The 18,726-nt window shown below is 48.9% G+C and overlaps 1 protein-coding gene across 2 annotated transcripts in view; it reads right to left on the bottom strand.

Annotated features, from left to right (window-relative positions):
- The window catches only part of ACOT7 (acyl-CoA thioesterase 7), a 1,240,110-nt gene that overhangs the window by 976,056 nt on the left and 245,328 nt on the right, over positions 1–18,726 (bottom strand). The window lies entirely within an intron of this gene.

The raw sequence follows: 18,726 nt of genomic DNA, 5'->3' as shown, positions 1-18,726 counted from the left end.
GGAGTGTGATGTTTAGTAGTTGTGTCGTTACAGTCGTGGCCGTGCAGCCAGGGGCAGTGGGTTGTGCAAACTATATTGGCCTCTTTAGGAGGGGCCTAGGACTTATTTTGTTTTACAAATTAATCACTGGCAAGCGTACATGTGCAGAGATTTGCCAAAGATAAGATAGAAGAGGTGGAGATCTCTGGTACCCTGGAAAGGTCTTTAGCTAAGCTTTTTACTTTGAATATGCCAGTTTTGAAGGAGGTATTTTTGTGTTCCGTGAAAGGCACATTTGTACCCTGGCAACAAACATGACATCTCCTGCAGTTTGGTAGAAGCTCTGGCTCCTTTGTCACGGTCGCCCCCGATTTGGAATTGTATTTAGTATGGCATTTGGTTGAAGACAGTCGACAGTCATTGTGTTCTTTTAAGTTATGACTAGTATTTCTGAAAGCAAGAGAGACCAGCAGGAGATCAAAGACATATTTGTGGATAGTAAACCCCCCCTCCCATAGTTGCTGGCAAAAGGGCCATTTATAGACAGGAGTTTGTCTGTGATGGAGTACCTGATGATGGGTGGTCAGAACAGGTTTGGGGCAGGTAGTCTGATAAGAAAGTTTTTTGGCATATGGGGGTAGATGAGTTTGAGGATTTCACTCGCATTTTGAGTAAGCTGTTTGTCCAATTGTGAGAAACTAAGGTTGTCCATGTGATCAGCAGGGCTGTCTCCAAATGTTATGTCATTCTTTACAGAGATTTTCTGCAAAAACTGAGCAGCAGAAGTGAGAGTGCACCAGGGAGTACAAAGATTAAATTGGCATTCCAGAAGTGGTGAGAGGGAGCTATATGGTTGATCTTGTGGGCTCTAACCAGAGCTTTGAACTGTAGTCTTTTCTTTACCAGGAGTCAATGAAGTGAGCGAAGGATGGGAGTAATATGGTGCCAGCATCTGGCCCCCGTCAGCAGTCATACAGCAACATTCTGCACCAGCTTTAACCATCTACAGTTATTCTCATGATGTCCTAAATAGATGGCCTTGATTACATTTGTGATGCAACTTTCTATATATGGTATTCTGGTGAAATACAGGGCAAACATTTTTGCAAGATTTGATCTGCCAAAAACATCCAATTATAAACAACAAGGGGTGGTGAGGGACAGAGTCTCTGAATTAAGCAGAATACTCTCACCCAGTCAAGAGATCAGGGCTAGATCCAACACCGTTTTTTAGCTCATTGCACCATCCCAGTTTCAGAACCTGGCTGTATGCAAATTAGTCTGTTCCTGTCCCAGTGCATGATGGGAACAGGGCAAACCAAACTACAAAAGCCAATTCTTACACTGGGAAGGAAACAAGCTTCCGGGGACCGGTTTCTGGCATTACAGCCGTCTTCGGCCCGGCTTGCTTGAATCCTGATGGTGCAATGAGCAAGGGACTCATGTCTGAGTATACCCTTCCACGCTTAGGGTGGACAAAATTATAAACAACAAGGGGTGGTGAGGGACAGAGTCTCTGAATTAAGCAGAATACTCTCACCCAGTCAAGAGATCAGGGCTAGATCCAACACCGTTTTTTAGCTCATTGCACCATCCCAGTTTCAGAACCTGGCTGTATGCAAATTAGTCTGTTCCTGTCCCAGTGCAAGATGGGAACAGGGCAAACCAAACTACAAAAGCCAATTCTTACACTGGGAAGGAAACAAGCTTCCGGGGACCGGTTTCTGGCATTACAGCCGTCTTCGGCCCGGCTTGCTTGAATCCTGATGGTGCAATGAGCAAGGGACTCATGTCTGAGTATACCCTTCCACGCTTAGGGTGGACAAAATTATAAACAACAAGGGGTGGTGAGGGACAGAGTCTCTGAATTAAGCAGAATACTCTCACCCAGTCAAGAGATCAGGGCTAGATCCAACACCGTTTTTTAGCTCATTGCACCATCCCAGTTTCAGAACCTGGCTGTATGCAAATTAGTCTGTTCCTGTCCCAGTGCATGATGGGAACAGGGCAAACCAAACTACAAAAGCCAATTCTTACACTGGGAAGGAAACAAGCTTCCGGGGACCGGTTTCTGGCATTACAGCCGTCTTCGGCCCGGCTTGCTTGAATCCTGATGGTGCAATGAGCAAGGGACTCATGTCTGAGTATACCCTTCCACGCTTGTGGTGGCCAAAACGATTCAAAAGGGGGTGGTGATGGACAGAGTATCTGAATTAAGCAGAACACTCCTACCCAGTCAAAAGATCAGGGCTTGATCCATCACCGTTTTTTAGCTCACTGCACCATCCCAGCTCAGAACCTGGCTACATGCAAATTAGTCTGACCCTGGCCCAGTGCATCATCACTGTGAGTACTAGGTGGGGTTACTGAGTAGCCAAGGGTAGGGTAAACCTTAGCGTGTGTATTCCGCCCGGGTTACCACCATTGGTGCTGACGAAAACCTGATAGTCATTCAAAAGGTTGAAACATATAGACCATTTTTTATTCTTCACTTCACTTCTGGTACCATAGGCCAACCTAATCTTAATTGTTGGTCAGAGAGAGTTTTAAACTGGCCAACTTTTAAACCACTGTTTATCTCTTACACACATAAAATAAAAAAACAAACCCGCTCCACTGCAGTTAGGTATCACAGCACACCTGGATAGCATTCGGCTATCCGGGTGGGACCCCGATGATGAAGCATGACACCAACTAGGTTGGTGAGTGAGGGGTCTTCTATCAAAGGATTAATCTGTCCTTCTCTCGTCAGCAGCATGGCCGGCTAGACGTGCCTTGCTGAAGCTCCGGCCGAGCTGCGACGAAACCCGACGTATTACTTGTCCCACGGTCCACAAACGGCACCAAACGGAAGGCAAAGCACTCTGGCAGCTGGGGGGAGTGCCGCAGTGGCGATATCGAGCCGAGTTCGCCAGGGACCCGTGATCTACTACTGTCCCGGCGACTCCTTCAGTGGCCAAGATGGCGACCGCGGCACCCGGAGGACCCCGGCGATTCTAGAACTCCGCTTGTGGCCCTGCACGGTCGGAATCAGCCGACGGAGACACCGCGACCCGCCTACAGGCCAGGAGGTACCGTACAGACGCGGCTGGAGCGGCGGAGGTGAGACCGAGGAATCGCCGACGACCAGCCGCCTTTACCAAGATGGCGGCCGGCGGTGGCGGTGGCGGGCGGTGATGGACGGAGACCCTCTACTGCCCTCCCCGCATCACAGTGAGATCGGGGGTCGACTGGAGAGAAGAACGGAAGAGCAGCAACGCGGCGGAGTGCAGAGGCGGTGAGTGGCAGAGCCCGCGAACCACGGGAAGCCGAGACACGCTCCGTTAAAGTGCCTGACTTCACCAATATGGCGGCGGAGGTCCGGAGACGCCGGGGGAGGCGGTCATCAGCGACGGTGGCCTAGCTGTGAGGCACGAAGTGCTGGGAGCGCTGAGGACCGGGCACACAGTGGTGAGACCACCATTTACCCACCTGGGGCATAGACGGCTAGAACATTTTGTGTGTGCACCGGCGATACATCGCCTCACCTGCAGGGCATTGCACCGGCCCCCCTCTACCTGCTGTAGTACCTAGAGATACTTAGGGCTGGGGCAGGAAGATAACTAGGAGCCCTCCAGTGGAGCACAGCGGACGGCAGTGCCCAGAGTCACTACAAACTACTGTCGAACACGACTGAACACCTCTTCACCACTGGGGACGGTGACCTGCAGCGGGAGCCCCCTACTTGAGGGACGAGCAGCCATGGGGAAAAGAGACCCGGTGCCCAAACCTACGAAGCAGGGCCCCATGGATAACTTTGCGGCGCCGCGACACGTGGCGGACCAGCAGTCCATGCCGCCTGGAGCGCGAACCGATACGGCCATGTTGATGGAGGCCATCCAGGCATCCAGGACGGACATACAGGCATCTCGGACAGCCCTGGAGGTGAAAATTGGAGAGGTAGGATCCGAGGTGACGCTGCTGCGGCAGAACTTTCGGAACCTAACAGAAAGGGTGGCGACGACGGAAACTAGAATAACCGACAATGAGGAATCGATCACAACACTGAAGAAGGACATGGCGGAGCTGCAGGCCTCCCACCGTCAGCTGCTGTGGAAGGTGGACGACGCGGAAAATAGATCAAGACGCAACAACCTTCGCTTTGTGGGCTTTAGAGAAGGAATTGAGGGAAAGAACATGTCCGCCTTCCTCCTCGCCTGGTTGAAAACTACCTTCCCAGCTGCGCAGTTCTCCTCGTGCTTCATCATCGAGAGGGCCCACAGGGCCCTCCTGGCCAAACCACCGGAGGGGGCAAGACCGAGACCAGTTATAGCGCGCTTCTTGAACTTTGCAGACAGAGACTTGATCTTGCGAGAAGCCAGGAAAATGGGGGAGATCCGCTTGGAGAATGCCACCATTATCATTTTTCCGGACTACAGCCAGGAAGTCTCAAAGCAGCGCCGCTCGTTTGACTCCGTGAAGGCAAAACTAAGGTCCTTGAACATAACGTACATGCTCCTCTTCCCCGCCAAACTCAAGTTGATCTACAAGGAAGGAGAAGAAGGAGAGGACTCAGGGGGCCGCACGTCCGGGGGAGAAGAGGAAGATACAGTGGGCGACTCGATACACCCGCTGGTCAAAGAAATCCAGCAATTGGAACAGGACTCCTCCAGGCAGGGGCCGACCATGGACACGCAGGACTCACACTCATGAACAATGGTGCACGGGGATCGGGGAGATTGCAGCTCGGCGACAGGGAGCACGCAAGTTGACACACCCCCTACTGTTGCCTGAGTTTTTAGTACTGGTTGTTGGTTAGTGTTGGGAGGGATGTGTGGGGGGGCGACAGGCCTTCTCCCGTGGATAGTTTGGTCCCAGGTTGGGATTCGACTGGAAGGGGAGGGAGGTGGGGAGGGGGGTGCGGGGGGGAGTTGGTTTCTACATTTACTCATGTTGGGGTTCAAGAGGGTTGTGGGGGGGAGGGGGGGTACGTTGAGAAACAGCAGCGACACGCCATGCCACACCTAGTGCCATCCCTACTCCAGGGACCTACATGGGAAGGAGATTGTGACACACAATGGCAGGTACACTAGATACTCCAAAGATAGGTGACACAGGGGTCACGGTGCTAACTTGGAATGTGAATGGCCTTGGGTCAAAGATTAAGAGAAGCTTAGTTAACGCCTACCTCAAAAGACTGGCACCTGATATCATCCTCCTCCAGGAAACCCACCTTAGAGGAAATCAATGCACATTTATAGCGAGAGGACGACATGTAGTCCTGGCACATGCAGGTTACACAACAGACTCCAGGGGAGTTGCAATTCTCATTAAAAAAACGGCGCCATTCACGGTCACTCGCACCTGGCTGGACCTACAGGGGACTTATGCAGGAGTTCAGGGGGTCTGGAGGAGGCGTAGGTACACGATCCTATCAGTGTATGCCCCTCCCAAGTTACAGACATGCACACTCAAGACACTCACGGCCATACTACTGGACACGGCCGACACGATACAAATAGTGGGGGGTGATTTTAATGATGTTATGTGCGCTTCTCAGGATCGGTCGGGGTCACCTCATACAGTAGGGCGCACTTCGGCCCTAGCTCGGCAAATGAGCATCATCGGCCTCACCGATGTATGGAGATGGCTTCATCCTACGCAGGAGGCGTACTCATTTTACTCGGGGGCCCACAGAGTCTTTTCTAGGTTAGACTATATCTTCGTATCCAGGGAGGATGTCTCGACGAGAGATTTAGCAGAATACAAAGCGAGGGGAATCTCGGATCACTCCCCGCTGTATGTGCAGCTGGGGCGAGAGAGAGGAGAGAGGAAGGCAGAATGGCGACTAGCGGCCTGGGACATCCAAAGGCCGGAAATACTTTGGGGTATGCGAGCGGACGTACGGGTTTACATGACCGAAAACGAGGGTACGGTTGACTCTGGAGTCACCCTTTGGGAGGCAATGAAACCGGTCCTGAGAGACCGCATACAATGTAGGCTGGGTGAAGCTAGGCGGAAACAACAGGACAAGATAGCGAGTGAAGAGGTGTCCATCTTAAATCTAGAAGCAGAATACCACCAGCAGAAGGGAGCGGCACTCCTTAGGAAACTGTTAGATGCGCAGAGACACTACAGGGAAATAGTCACAGACGAGGCACGCACTCAGGCGTTGGCGACACTCCACCGATTATATGATGTAGGTGACAAATCCAGCAAACTCTTGCCGTGGTTGAGCAGGAAAGAAAGAGCGACAAGGTGGGTGGATCAGATCACGTTAGTAGGGAACAGACAGGCGAATACGGACGAGGCCATAGCGGACGCCTTTGCGACTTATTATGAGAACTTCTATAGGGCCAGGGACTTGGGTGACAGGGAGGATGCCTTACACTACATGTGCGCTATGGAGGTGCCGAATCTGTCCCCTGAGGCCAGCACGGCCTTGGAGGCGGAGTTGACACTGGAGGAAATAGAGGAAGCCACAGCATTGCTGAAACCGGGGAAAACACCGGGGCCCAATGGCTTCCCGGCGGAATTTTTCAAACGGACGGCGGATTTGTTGCAACGACATATGAAGGCTTTATTCGTAGAGTCATACCAGGCAGGGAGTCTACCGCCTGATCTCGCCTTGGCCACTATCGTCCCGATCTACAAAGAGGGAAAGCCCAGGGACGATTGTGCCTCCTACCGCCCAATTTCCCTCCTCAATATGGAGACAAAAATTCTGCCCACTGTCCTGGCTAAACGTCTACGACAGGTCATTACAGATCTGGTACATATGGACCAGTCCGGTTTCCTTCCGGATAGGGCGACCAAATTAAACCTCCGCCGCACTCATAACTGGCTACAGGAGGCCCGTGAGAGAAGTGAACCCCACTGGTTCCTCTCCCTGGACGCGGAGAAGGCCTTCGACGCAGTCCATTGGCCTTTCCTGATGGAGACCCTCCAGCGGTTTGGGTTTGGCCCCAAGTTCTTGAAATGGGTTCAGCTCCTATATTCAGCCCCGAGGGCACCAGTACGGGTTAACGGGAGGTTGTCCCGCGAATTTACAATCGGAAGGGGTACGCGCCAGGGCTGCCCGCTGTCCCCCCTTCTCTTTACCCTTACAATAGAAATCTTAGCGATACGGATTAGGCAGAACCAGGTGATCAGGGGCTTCACGTGGGGAGACTCGGACGCAACACAGGAGAAAATATCCCTGTATGCCGATGACGTGCTATTGTTTGTAACTGACCCAGACACGACAATTCCAGAACTGTTCAGAGAACTAGGCGATTTCGGGGCAAGGGCGGGCCACACTATAAACTGGCACAAATCAGTCCTCTATGACCCGCAAGGAACGGAGGGAGTGCCTGTCAGGGCTACTCATCCATACAACGGAAGGCTTCCAGTACCTAGGAATATATATAACGCTGGATAGGGAACGCTCCTTCACCAACAACGTAGCCCGAGTAATGATAGGTGCAACGGTAGAGATGGACAGGTGGCGACAGCTCCCACTCACCTTATTGGGACGCGCAGCACTCTATAAAATGGTCCTACTACCGAAGTTTCTCTATGCACTTCAGAACGAATATTATCCGCTGCCAGCCAAGACTTTGACTAAAATCCACGCGGATCTACGAGCATTCCCGTGGCTGGGGAAACAACCGAGAGTAGCCCTATCCACACTACAGCGCCACCAATACAGTGGTGGGATTTCGCTTCCCAACTTGGAGGCGTACTATTGGGCGGAACACCTCGCCCCGATTAACGAGTGGCTACATGCGGCAGCCGATCACCCTACTTACGCACTAGAACGGTCTAAATGGTCAGACAAGAATATACTGCACTACCTCTATGGAGGGACGGTGGGACAGCAGTTCCTACCGGCCACGAGGATTACGTTGACGGCGTGGCATAGGGCGACAAAACGAATAGGATGGGACAAGAGGCCCACCCGACAGACGCCACTATGGTGCTGCAAGTGGCTGGGAGAACTTAATAAACTGAGAGGCTTCGGACGGTGGGACGACATCGGTATTTCAACAGTGGGAGACGTGATAGCAAGGGGGGAATTGAAAACCTTTCAGGCGCTCAGGGAAGAATTTGGCTTGCACAACACCCAGTACTACAAATATGCACAGCTGAGGCACGCATGGAGGACACAAAACATCCCACTCACAGACATTCCAGAATACGCCGCACTGGAGGGTAGATTATTACAGGAACAGATACTGGGCGAGGCGATATCCCTCACATATAAAACCTTGACCAACAATATGCTAGGGGACCTACAGGTCCTACGAGACAAATGGGAGGCAGACGTGGGAGGCATGGAGGATCTGGATTGGGAGATCGTCCTCATGCACCCACGCGAGGTAGCGATTAAGTCGAGGCTCCGACTCATACAATTCAAGGTGCTCCACAGATCCTACTTTAACAGGGTGCGACTTTTTAAAATGGGGAGGATAACGGACACAGAGTGCCTTAGGTGTCATCAGCAGAATGGCGATTTCTTTCATACACTCTGGGGATGCGAAGTCATTCAAGAATACTGGGAAGGCGTGTTCTTGGAATTAGAGGAGGTACTGGGGGTAGACATACCGCGCGACCCTAGATTGGCGATGCTGGGCATGACGACAGAAATGGACCTAACTCGCCCCTTGATTATCTTTCTGGTACTGGCGTTCGTGGTGGCGAAAAGGGATATTGCAAGATACTGGGGGGCATCCGAAAGGCCAGATTTGGAGGAATGGAGGAGAGGGCTGGATCTGTACATGGCGGCAGAGAGAGTGACCTACAAACCCAGGGGTTGCCCCAAAAAATTTCGGAGAGTGTGGGCAAAATGGAGACAGTATCATGGACTGGAATGAGGCCTTGCAGACTAGGACTGAGAGGTCAGGGGAACGCCTGACGTGACAGGACGTACAATGGGGATCTCCGATGGACAAATGTATACTTCAATGCTCAGATCATGTATGCGAGGTGGGCAGGAGTTCCATAGAGGAGATGGGGTGGGTCCAGGGGAGGGGAGGGGGAAGAGGTGGGTAGGTAGGCTGCTGTTTGGGGGATTGCTTTATTTTATTATGTTCTCTTTATGTTTCAAGTTCAAGAGCTAAGTGTTCTAATGATGAGTGTGGCATCCAGAAATAAGAAAAGTTGCATAACTAACGGGCAGGGCGGAATGTTGACGCTCTACCGTATGCTAATTCCTACATTTGTGATACTTCTGATGCAACAATAAAAAGAATAAAAAAAAAAAAAAGAATCTGTCTTCTCTTGTGCACCTCTATCTCTTTGACGGAGGCACTGAGGTGCCTCCAGGGTGTACTCCTATTGTTTAGTGAAGTAGATTAACATGCCAGGACAAAATGGCAGTTTAAAACTGCACACACCGACTCTGCAGTGGTAGGCCTGAGCCATGTTTAAAGGGCTACTGAGTGGGTGGCACAATCAGTGCTGCAGGCCCACTAGAAGCATATAATTTACAGGCCCAGGGCACACAGAGTGCACCTTACAAGGGACTTATAAATAAATTAAATAAGCCAATGTTACCATGTGTTGAGTACAGAGCATATGTACTTTATCACTTGTCAGAAGTGGAAAAGTGCCAGGTATCCACAGGTCAGCAAAAATGAAGTCAGCAAAACAGGAGGTCAGAAGACAACAAGTCTGGGGAAACCACAAGGATGCCAGGTTTTTCACCCAGCATGATCAAGGTCGACTTCCAACAACTTGGCTCCTACCTTCTTCATAAATTTGGGAGCACATAGTAGTGCTAGACAAGGCAGCAGAGTAAAGCTGTATAAACTATTTGCAAAGACTGGTCTCATTAACATTGGTGCAAGTGCACAAGTTCCTAGGGCCTAATGTGGGTTTCTAGTCATAGTCGTTTAAAGAGACATCTGTGGAGAGGCTGAAATTATCCCCCTAACAGGTAGGTTTCCTAGAGTGTGGATGGCACTCTAATGGTGTGCTCAGATGGCCGGGACTGAGTTAACTGAAAGGTCCTCAGATTTAATAGGAATTATCTAAACCAGTATATGCCATCACAAATTGTCAAGATGTTTCCACTTAAGTGATGAACTCTCTAGTGCACCCCGGTGCGCCGTGATGAGAAGCCAGGGGCGCCGCGGCGCCGCGCAGGATGTGGGAAGGCTTGAAAGAAATGCCACCTTCAACACGCATCGCGTGTACTTCAAGACATTGGCGCAGGGCGCCCTCTCTCCACCTCCTGCCCCCATTCCTGCAATCACAGGCTGCGACAAGCTCACCACCACCACACACACTTCCCAGCACTTGCCCGTTCCTGAACCGAGGCCTGTCAGTCACGTCGCCTGTATGCGTTTTCTGTGTAACTCGGGCAAGGGTAGGATTTTTTTAGGCGAATGTTTCCGAGTCGAGAAATGCATGCTTATTGAAGCCTGTCACCTACTGCCACAAGCTGGCTTATTCTTGCCACACCAACCAGCAACGCCTCCTATAAAGGTTGTGTCAGGGTTGATAGATACATGTGCGCCAATTTCAAAACATTGCGCCGGGTGAGGTGACTTCTAGGAGCTTAAAGCTCACCTCCTTCCTTCCCTGCGGTGCTCGTGCTTAAGTGCCTGCTAGCGCGTGCTCCGGGACTGCACACCTATGCTTTGAACAGGCAGCTCTTTAACAAAAGGAGAACATCATTACAATTAATTAGATATTTCTGGCAACGGCGAGCGGATGCAACCCTAGGAGGCCAGCCAGGCGGGTGCCAAGCGAACACTTCCGATTCAGACAAGCCAACAATTTACCAAAATAAAATAAAAGCAATTAAGAAGTTTTTTTGGAACTCGCAATTTTGCCGTTAACTGTACTCCTTCCTCCCTCTCAGCTTTTGAGTTTGCTCACCATGTGCCCTGGGCACTTATTTTTTATGACTGGGTGGATTTTGGAGGCCTGGAGGAAAAACCCGTGCAGCTAGTAGCACAACGGGTGAAGCACTCCTACATCCATTCAAATGCAGGGTCCCAAGAGGGATGAAAAAACCGGGGGGTCTCAAAGGGGCGTGGCCGATGCAACAAAGGGAGTGGCATAAAACACTCAAGCCAAAAATCCGTGCCTAGCACAGTGCGCTGCCTGACCCACCGGCAAAAAAATGGTGGGGAGCCGCGGCCAACCGCCAACCCGGTCAAGGGAGCCATGGGCCAAAAAAGTTTGGGAACCACTGCTCTGGTGTAATAGGGTATGCTAGACTTTCATCTCTCCTTTGTGTGGTGGTTGTTTGTGATGAACTGCATGACTTTGGCATGTTCCCTCATATTATTTTGTCAATCTGATATTTGTTTTTTGATTTCTTCTGCTGTAGTTTGCTGATAAACTACGACAGAAAAGCATGCTCTGTTAAAGCATGCACTTTTACTTTCCAAATTACCATAAACATAATCCTAAAATGGTTGCCTGATGGAAGGCTTGCTGCTCAATTGCCAAGAGTACAGATATGGGAACTGTAAGGGTAGAATAAACACAAAAGCTTGATCCACAGACCTCAAAGCTGCTATGATGTCCAACATGCATGGGCAGCAATGAGTTCCACACTAAGAAGAGAGGGATTGTAACAGGCTGACAAAATGCCGCATTGGAGAGCTCAACACTGCCAGCCAGTGGAAAAATCCTGCTGCCATACACTTCATCAGATGCAGATGCAGCTTATAAGAGGGAAGGTACCATCATCATGGCTGCCATTATTACATTGAATTACCAGCGCTCCTTCCACCCCTTAGAGGTCAATTTCTGATAGATATATTGGAAATAACTCTCTGGCCATAATCGTTGGATACAAAAGCAGCTTCTCACTTCAGCCAGAGAAGCCTTTTCAATAGCTTTAGCTTTGGCAGCCTTTGCTCACCTTAGTTAATTCCTCATAGTCAGACTGTGAAAACGCACCCACTAAGATCTAGATCCATTAAACAAGGTTTCCGCCCTACATCACCCACTGCTCCTTGTGGTACACATTTCTACTTCCATTGTTACTTTAAAAGGCAGCAAGAACTAGATTGCTGCCCACATGAAAAGCATCAGATCAAGGATTTTGATAAATGATTCTCAACCTATATTGTGATATTTATGAGGTAAGCAGATGTAATAATGTAATTACATTTTGAAGTACTCTGATGAAGCATGTTCTGACACATATGCATTGCATGTTACAAAATGCTTAAGAGGCAAGAGAATTTTGTTCATGGTGTAACATTTAAGGTAACCAAGAAAAATAACCCTATGAACAAAATCCACTATGACCAGAGGCTTCAAAAGCAAAACATACTATTAAGTTGATGCATCATGCATGGTAACAGGGACTACTACCATTACTACCATTAACTGATAATGGCATTTGTGCAGACCAAGTAAAAACATGATCAAATGTTTGTATTCAATTGAGTAATATGGCTTCAAATTTGTGGCACATGAGGATGAATATAGCACCACAACTGAGTTTTTTGCTTTGAAATGTTCTGGGTATTTATTACTTCGATTGCTCTACACCATCCCAGTACTTATAACTGAGGTGTGTCTACCTCCTCACAGACAGCATGGAAGCTGCAAACGTTTAAACTGGCCAACTTGCCTCCCTTTTCACCCCTATAATCAGACTCCTCCACCTAGGAGGGCCAGTGGAGGCACCTACCTATACCAGTAATCCTCGAGAACTGAGCATCAAGGTCATGGTCATGGCAGAGAAGTTGGCCCATAAACTGGGATGATGAAAATAGATCACAGTAATGAAGAAAAACAATAAGTAATAGGAGCATTACCTCCTCAGTTCTTCCTTATCCCATTTCTAACTAATTAGAATATACCAGAGCAGTAATCTCACAACCCAATTACTACCAAATACTAACTATTTTTCTAGCAATAGAATCACCACTGTAATGTTGGAAGGGACACAAGAGTTGCAGAACTCAAAATGACTGAGGATCACTACATACTAAGAATTAAGAAGAAACAGACACGCACTGGATGTAAAATCTCATCCTGTTTGATCTGTACTTTCAGAAGTCCCTATATAACATGGCAAATGAGAGTTTAGAACAACCAGCCCATGACTGGAACTGAATTAAGGCTACACGTTGTAGTGTCTTGTGAGCGAGTATAGCAGAACCCTTCTGATCCCTGATGGACTTCGTGAGAGAATGACAATCATTTAGGTGTGTTTGGGTGTGGTTAATAAAGTTTATGACACAGTGCGTGCTGTCAATAGTTGCACTCTGAAGAATAAAGACCTGCACTATAGAGCTACCTGTGTGAAGCAGTCATTTACATGCTGGGGAGGACGCTACAACTGGTGACGAGGATGGGATACATGACTCAGAAACCTGCGAGTGCTCTCCCTGGGAGTTTGCCTAGGTCTAGCAAATTGTTTGTGTGTGCCACGTGTGCCTCAGTTAAAGTAAAGCAGTTGACAGTTGGTGCATGTGTAGTCAAACCGCCACACCAGTTGGAGCAAGGTTTTTGAAAAAAACGAAGGCCCTACGGAGAAGCTCATTCACAGTTGGCGAGGAACCTGCTGGGAAGACTGAAAGAAGAGGTAGTGCACCACAACATAACACAAAGCCAGCGTACATACAGAACGATAACGCTAGAGTCTGTGACAACCAGGTACAGAAAAGTGAGGAAGACAGCGATAGCCGGGTGCAAAAGTGTGCCAAAAGCAGAAACATCCAGGAACAAAGAAACACTAAACCGAGTGAAGACCGTGTACGATGCAGATTGAGAATGGTGACGAACACATGCAAGAGACAACACAGTCACTCACCGCCAAAGAAGAAAAAAGACTATACGAAATCAGATCGGCCGCAGTGACACTAAAGTAAGCACACAGCTAGTGCTTGCAAAATCTGCCGGTCCTAGCGGGCAGCAGATATGGCTGGAGTGGGCCCCACTCACAACATCAGCAAGGTCCACAACTGATTATGTTGCCGACACATTTTTGAAACTGCTGCTTCCATTCGATAACGCCAAAAAACTGAATGCTACTGCCAGATGGACTGGTTGGATTGAAACATTCGATGATTTCATCGACGTACAAGAAAAAGCAGATGGCAGGAAGATCATCAAATACTTAAAGAACCTTGCAGGTGACGGAGTGAAAGAAGTGATAAACAGAATGCCACAAGCCGATGAAATATTTTATCATCACATTAAGGAGGCATTAGAAACCAAGTTCAACTCAATGCCGAATGTCGACCACAAAAGGTACATATTCAACAAAGCATGAGAGTTAGCTGGAGAAACAATGGACGAGTTTGCTGAAAGACTTGAGACCCTCATCAAGCATTGCAAGGTCAATGAGTTCAATGATATAGAAGTAATATGTCTCAGAGTCATAGATGGTTTCCTTTCAGACTTGTTGTGACAACGTATGCTAAGAGAGATGCTCAGTTTATAGAAGGTGCTCTAGGCTGGAAGAGCAGGAGAATGTGCAGATTGACAAGCTGCTGATATGGAACCTGGAGTAGAATCAGATTTGAACATGAAAAGCAAGCAGAGACACAAGCATGAGGGCCATAAAGTGATGTCTCAAAAAGAAGAAGAAGAAGAAGAAATAGTTTTTCCGATGTGGATTCTCCTTCCCACATGATGGTAAATGTTGCGCCACTTGACAGAAAGGCACAGGTGGAGGGAAAGAAAACTATTTCGTAACGGTTTGCAAAGCAAAAGAAAAAACAAATGCGATAGGTAGAGAAGAGAAAATGGATGCCAGAAAATTCCAGAAGCATTCTGGCCATGCCCACAAGGCCAAACAGCGACATCAGTTGAGGCAAGTGGAAACAAAATGAAGTTGATCATCAAATTTGTCATCCAAAGGCTCGTCAGCCTCATTGTGCAACAGTAAAGAAGATGCCTGTGCGATGATGATGCCAACCACTAACCGACTTGCACATGTAGATCTAAGAGCATGCTGAGAAAAGCGAAAGTCCAAGCGAGATCACCATGTAAAACAACCAAGTTCATTGCCCTAAGTTCACACTAAGGGTGAGTGGTTGCTCTGTACATTTTATCATTGACAGTGGTGCATCGATAAACTTCATGCCGGTAGGAAATGTACCACAAACTGTCTCTGGTGCCCCGTCTCACACTTTCACACTGAGAATGAGTGTGAGCCCTACCCTGTAAAATGCCAGGCAGTGGTCCAGTGGCTAAAACAACATCTGCAGCTTGCTCATCATCTCCCAAAGTCCCAACTAAAAGTTTACTGGTGGGCTGTATAGCCAGTCTTTGTTTAAGCTTGGATGAGCAGCTAGTTGAACTAAACTGATCTGTTTTGTTAGTGATTGCTGATGTATAGTTCACCTCTGTCACTTCATATGTTGTCTTTGTCTTTCCATTTATATTTATTTTGTATTTTGTCCTGCCCTCCTCTTTCTCAATGGCACACACCTTCCTGCATACCACGTCCATGGCGGGCATAACCCTATCCGAGGCTACTTTGCCAACACAACCTAGCACTGGCTCAAAACTCGATGTTGACTGACTTGATCGCAGGCATGCAGAAGGTGTAGCAATAGATAAAGAGAGATGGGCATGCTAGATAGCACTGGTGAACCCCTGTGCTAGGTCAGAATGACTGTGTTTGTTGTCAGCCTTCATTTTACAATTACATTTTTTGCCCTTTCTTAAGACACTGCTCAAACATGCTCTGCGGAGGCCATCATCTGCCTGTGTTCTTGGCTGAGGCGATGCTGACCCAACACATTTTACGTGGCATTGGCGGTATACATTGGCCTTGCGCCTCATCAACAATATAGTGGTTTGGCTACCTCACAAAATAGACACTTGGACATACTGCTTGCTTGTGTTGGAACTGGGCTTCCTTTGCCACATCCTTTTTTATTGAGGGCCCTGGCGTTGTGCACTACGTCATGGTGCAAGCTTACATCATCACTCACCTTGAGTTTTGGGTGGCACACTACAGTTCCTTCATACATGGATATGAACAAGTGAAAAAAGAGCATTTTAAATATCAGTGTAATTCATCCTGAATATTGCAGCTGCAAATGAAAATACTGTAAACCTTTTTTGCACATTACTTTAAATCAATCAAATGTAAGATCTACCCCATTGTGAACATCATGTATCCGTTTCACAGCTTCTCACAATCTGTTCCATAACTATATTTCCCTGCAGTGGCACCCTGTCTAGTCATCACAATATTGCAATTAATTTGAAATGGAGCATTGGTCACATTAATAACTATGAGGTGTGCTGCATTCTTATTCCCTGGCATCCATTTGTATTGGCAGATGTCCAAAGAACACTTTGCTAAACTGTGTTGTAAGGCCACAGAGAGAAGCAAAACGTCTGGAATGCCGCAGGCCTGGTTGAAAGTGCACTTTGTAGAAGTCAAACCTTCAATAAACCAAACGGTAAGGTAGACAAATGATCCACTTTATTGGAATAAAGTTGCCAAGATGAAGAGTCCAGCAACCAGTTTCATACCAGCTCTGCTGGTCCTTCCTAACTGCCTAACAGACAACCGTCTTCCAAGGCAGGGAACTCAGAACCTGGAACCACGCTTGGAAGAAGCACAGTATAACAAGTATACAGAATACAGAATCAAGAATACAGAACGACCTTACATAATAAAACGGAGTATGTAACTCACTTTGTTAGATGTGAAAATTATTGTACAAACAAAATCCTATCGTGCTTGGAATTTATCAGGCGCGATAATGTTCATACAGTCTAACTTTTTTTAGAATTCCATGCAGATTTTGCTCAAATCTGCATGCCCCGGTAAATACTGGTCTTTTTTATTTGGCAAAATTTAATGGAGGGTGCAAACTTTCTCACAACTGGAAATTACCAATTTAACAGGCCACTTGTATTCAGGCCCGAGTGTTCTCATTTGAAAAGTAGTTACTTTTTTTTCTATGGAGAACTATTTCCCCTCCGCTTTCTCCTTTCATACCTGTGGTATCCTGGGCGCTAGGCCCACATACTAGCTTAATGACTGCACAGACACACTGAGTAGGGTACTGTAACTGGCCTGGAGCACGTGCACTCCGGCCTCTTTTATTAACAGGGTCACCTGACAGTGACGCCTGTGGTGAGTGGGTGTAAAGTGTGTGACATCACGGGCAGACCACTAGAATGTATCCAGCCGGATACTACATCCCTCCCAAATTTTAATGAATCGAAAACAAACAAAAGTCCAACCTGTAACAAAAACAACTAAACAAAAATCACCACCAAGTGAGTCTCTTCAGGCAGTCTGCTGGGCAGTGTTAGAGTTCTGAACAGCATAGTCAGGATGCCTCCTTCGCCTAGGCGACGTTTTGTAAACCGGCCTGGTCTCGCAGTGGTGAAGTTCATATGTACAACTTTCGTGTCGATGCATCTGGAGCTGTGGTGAAATCCACTTAGGTGTCGGAGATGATCTCGGTGAGTGAGGCCTTCCTGCGGGATGTCGCGCTCGGTGACTATCCTGCTCATGACGGCTGAGCGCCGTTCAACTTGCCTCTCTCGTCTGGACTCCACTGCCGCTGGAGCCTCATGGAGGGCTTTCCCTGCTGGTTGAGATGGGACCGTGTGGACCGTGCGGGGCTTCACATGTGCCGCGCAAAGGCGTCGCTGAGGAACTGCCAACGAACTCACAGCCAAGTCGCTCATGTAGCCTCCGAGGGTGGTGTCATGGTCTGGACGTCCTCGCCGTCTGGACTCGGGTGCTGCGTTTTCCTCTGCCGATCTTGTGGGTGACCAGTCTTCAGCCATAACCTTCGTGCTTCCTGCGCCTGATGTGGAGCGGCAGCCGACACATCTCTCCCAATCGGACCCCTTTTGCACGGGGACTCCATCGAGGCCCTTGTCCCCTGGACTGCCACATGACCGCGTGGGCTGTGTAGGATGTTGCGTAGGCCACGCTTAGGGTTGCTGCGGAACTCTCGACAGGGCCCCGGTCCAGTCTTGTGTAGTCCCAAGGGCGGATTTCCCAATGGCCGGGTGTGCTCAACTTCGGCAGGCTTGGATGAACTGGGGTATACAGACTGTTCCTGGGTGATTTGCCACTCTGAGCTCGGGTTGTTCTTGGTCTGTGGATTTACTCGGGTGGTGTGATGCTCCTTGGTGGTGATGCACCTGGACGGGGGTAACAAGATGATAGTTTTCTTCAGTGGGCAGACAGGTGGTGATCTTCTGACGGGGTGACTTGAGGGAGTGAGAAGGACTTGAGGGACTTCATCGCACTGCTCCGTTGTCTGCGGGCAGGTGCACTGCGAGGTGTGATGCTATCGAGACCAAGCAGCCGGTGACAGGTGAGAGGACGGTCGAACTGCAAAGCGTGGAGCTGGGACGCAGACTGCGATGCTGCGGCTTACAGTAGGTCTTCCCGCGGAGCTGTCTCCAGTGACGTCTCTGCACCCCGGTGACTGGCTTGTGTGGATAAACACCTTACTCAGTGCTGAAGCGAGTCCCTGGGCCTGTCGCTCTTCTCTGTTCCATCTTGCGCCCCTGTGTTGGTTGTCTGCCCTGTGGCGTCATGCCACTGTTCTTTCCTCCTTTGCGGAATGGCATCATGCCACACTCTTCTCCTTCTTTAGAGCAGGCTCTTCTTTGAATGTGGCGTCCTGCCACCTGTCCCATGTTCACTACATGGACATTTCATTGGTCGCGTCTCTCTTCTGACGATCTTCCTTTTCTGTTGCGGCCCACTGCAGGCCTGTCCTGTTGGTAGGACTTGCGTGTACCTCTTGGGGACTTCCCGTGTCACCATCCCCTCCTCAGGGATTTCGCAGGGTCCCTCTTCTCAGCGCT

The sequence above is a fragment of the Lissotriton helveticus genome, chromosome 5_1, assembly GCF_964261635.1.
Source record: "Lissotriton helveticus chromosome 5_1, aLisHel1.1, whole genome shotgun sequence".
Taxonomy (NCBI): Eukaryota; Metazoa; Chordata; class Amphibia; order Caudata; family Salamandridae; genus Lissotriton; species Lissotriton helveticus.
Note: the sequence above shows the minus strand (reverse complement) of the source record. Positions and strands in the feature narration are given on the sequence as shown.